The sequence below is a fragment of the Rhagoletis pomonella genome, unplaced genomic scaffold (genome assembly GCF_013731165.1).
Source record: "Rhagoletis pomonella isolate Grant_MI unplaced genomic scaffold, Rhpom_1.0 Rhpom_scaffold_00001, whole genome shotgun sequence".
Lineage (NCBI taxonomy): Eukaryota > Metazoa > Arthropoda > Insecta > Diptera > Tephritidae > Rhagoletis > Rhagoletis pomonella.
In genome coordinates, this window is record NW_023458555.1 from 22,100,019 (window position 1) to 22,103,500 (window position 3,482).

At 33.7% G+C, this 3,482-nt stretch overlaps 1 protein-coding gene across 4 annotated transcripts in view; it reads left to right on the forward strand.

The window, feature by feature from the left end:
* The window catches only part of LOC118741010 (F-box/LRR-repeat protein 7), a 140,868-nt gene that overhangs the window by 116,154 nt on the left and 21,232 nt on the right, over window positions 1-3,482 (forward strand). The window lies entirely within an intron of this gene.

Consider the following 3,482-nt stretch of genomic DNA (forward strand, 5'->3'; position numbering starts at 1 on the left):
AACATTGAGCGACAATCTGTTAAAAAAATTTATTAACTATATATATACATTTAGTTATATTTTCAAAAGAGCGCATGGCTCAACGCACACTTGGAGGTTTATACAAGAATATCGATAAATAATTAAAACAAATAATTTTCACAGAAACGCAACTCATCTAAACGCGTAAATGCCAGGTATCCCAAATAACCCTGTATTGTTGGACCAGCACTATTAAAATTTTATATTTGTTATATAATTTAAGACCAAATAGTTCAGGTTTTTAACCCATGATATATTACTGCATGTGGTGGGGTAGAACTAGTATTTCGCAAAGTAATTTTTATTGCACCAAAATGATATTACAAAAAGTATTAGAATGTATACGATTTTCAAGAATTCTTCTAGCCTTATATACCTCTAACTTTTTAGGTATATCACTACCATGTTTGCATAATATTTGAGGCTGTCACTATTTTAGACTTCAAAATCAAAGTATTGCCAATGTTAGTATAAAAATTTAAACGTTTCACAAAGTTAAATGGCTTTATGCAACAGTAGCAGTCGCCATTGTGGCAACAAAAGAAAAAACACATCAGCATGGGTGTGACACCGCATTCTCAAGACGTATTCAACAAAAAACAAAAACAAAAAAAACGAATAATGACACCCGTGCACACCCGCGGTGGTGTGAGAAAACGAAAATTGAAATTTGCGCATAGCTAAGCTATTAACTCATTTCAGCAACAAATGCAGCATTTGGCGCTGCAGTATAGAATATAAAATTAGAAAAATAAAACAAGAAAAATCAGAAAACGGATGAAAGCAATGGTGATGACAATGTCAACAGCACAATGAAAAACCAACCCATTGTACCAACCCTGAGCTCAGGCAAAACAGCGGGCGGCCAAGCAGAGCGGCAGCCACCAACCGCCAGCAGTCAGCAGCCGGCATTCAACAGCAAATCCAGCAGTAGTTGATGTCATATTCATGACAATTTAATAACAATTTCGTGCCATTTCGTCATGCCATTTGACAAATATTTAACAAGCATTTAGAAAAAGAATATATGCATAAATGCACTACGTACAACAATAACTTGTGTGAGGTTATTAGTTTAGTGCAGCAAATCATTATTAAGCGTTGCTAAACGGTTGGGAAAAAAAAACGTATACATAGGTAAACCATTTATTTAAACCAAAAATATTTTATTAAATGAAAACCGAAAAAATTTTATTGCAAATGCTTCGCTGGGAATTTATTTAAAGCAAAAGTATTTAAATGAAAAGTAAGAAAAAAAATTATTGCTAATTCTTCGCTGTACTTTGGTACAGGCAAACGAAAGACTTAAGAAACGAACTTTCGTTCATTATACCCGAGCGCACTTGTGCACAAGGGTATTATAACTTTGTTCACATAACGGTTGTTTGTAACAGGCAAAACGAATCGAGATAAATATAGACAAATGTATACATAAATGATCAGAATGAAAAGAGAAATCGATTAAGCGGTGACTGTCTGTCCGTCCGTCCGTCCGTCCGTCCGTCTGTGCACACGATAACAATTGAGATAAAAAAAAAAATTGAGATATCTTAACGAAACTTCGTACATGCACTTCTTTTGGGCGTAGGACGGATGGTATTGAAAATGGACGAAATCGGACAATAACCACGCCTACCTCCCATATAACGGTAATTTTCAGAAATACGAAAACTGCGATATTTTAGTAACTACTAAAGATAATTCACTCAAAATTGACATTTAGAATAACTTTTAGACGAGAAATAAGAATATTACAAATTTTTGAAAAATGGGCGTAGCCACGCCCACTTATAGTTACATGTGTATATTTTGGTAACCGCTGCACCAATTTCTTCCAACCTTGGCACAGTTGTTGACCCTGGTACAGCATACCAAATGGCCGAAAATTTTTAAAATCGGTCAATAACCACGCCCACATCCCATATAATGGTAATTTCGAGAAATACGAAATCCTCGATAAATCAGTAAATATTAAAGCTAATTTATTCAAAATTGACGGTTGCAACAATCCTTTATCAGGAAATACGCTTATGATAAAATTTTAGAAAATGGGCGTGGCACCGCCCACTTATGATCACATATATGTATATCGTTAACCGTTTTAGCAATTTGTACCAAACTCGGTATGGTTATTGTGCTTGCCACATAAAAGCGAACCGTTGAAAATTATTGAAATCGGACTAAAATTACGGCCGCTTTTCATATAACGGTAAATTTCAGAAATGCTTGAAATTTCAATATTTCGAAATTTAAGGATGCTAGTTTACTTAATATTTATACACCCGCTTATCATGTAGCGGTAGCTTTCGGAAAGGTGGAAAACATATATTTAATACTTGCGCCGGGTATTTAATGTTCGGCTCCGCCCGAACTTAGACTTTCTTACTTGTTTTCTTACATTTTGTGAAGTTGATTTAACAAAACCATAAACAAAGCGCTGATCGCAATTAATAGTAAACTTTATGTTGGCCAACAACAAATTTATGTGAATTAATTTTTTACCAAATACTTACGAACTTTTTTTAACAATTTATTGGTAACCAAATAGGTTTTTTGTGCATTAAGCGAATAAATGTCTAACATACAATGTTCTTAAGTGCATTCTACAGCGTGCCTGACAACACTGCAGCTACTTATGTATATGACGTGCAGTAAGGAACCTCAAACAACTTTATGTCCCACATTTTCCGCAATGGAAGAAAAACACAAAAATATTCTTAAAACTCAAAAAAAAAGACAAAAATTAAATACTTTGTATTTTTTCTCACAGAACTCATTATTTCCATCGGAAAGCTTGTCAAAAATCCTTTCTAAAGCAGATGTAGAAGACTAAAATCGGGCAACTCTAGTAAAACTTATGAAAACGGTAAAAATTGAATGTGCAGACTCGCACCTCGTTAGCTCATCTGCTCTCGAATTGCTGTATACAAATGTCCGCTTGTCCCTATGTCATGGCGCCCGTATGAGCGTAATTTGAGTCTGACTAGAAATTAAAGCTAACTTTCTTCTACACGATTGGCATAATACAGCGAACTTCTATTGAAAATTTTGAACAAATGATTTTTCGTGATTGGGATGAAGAAAAATATGTGTGCATTCACACGATTGGGATACGATTTGCACCAAATTTTGGATAAATGCCCAATCGTGCGACATTGCCTTAACGTACAATAATGATCAATATAAAAAATTATTATCATTAAAAAATCTATGGGGATTATTTTTCAAAATGTTATTCCTAAACTACAGAAGGTATTATGATAATTTTTCTTTATTCTGAAATTTTATTACTTACAAAAAGTTTTTGGGACAAAAATATTGGTGCAAAGGAAGCTTTTCGGAAATTTCGGTCGTTGTTTCCATAAAAAAAATTTTATTAACAAAAATCAAAATAATGACTTGTTGAAATTTCACAGAATTTAATTTCTTAGTGTCTACTGAAGTACAAATTTCACATTGAG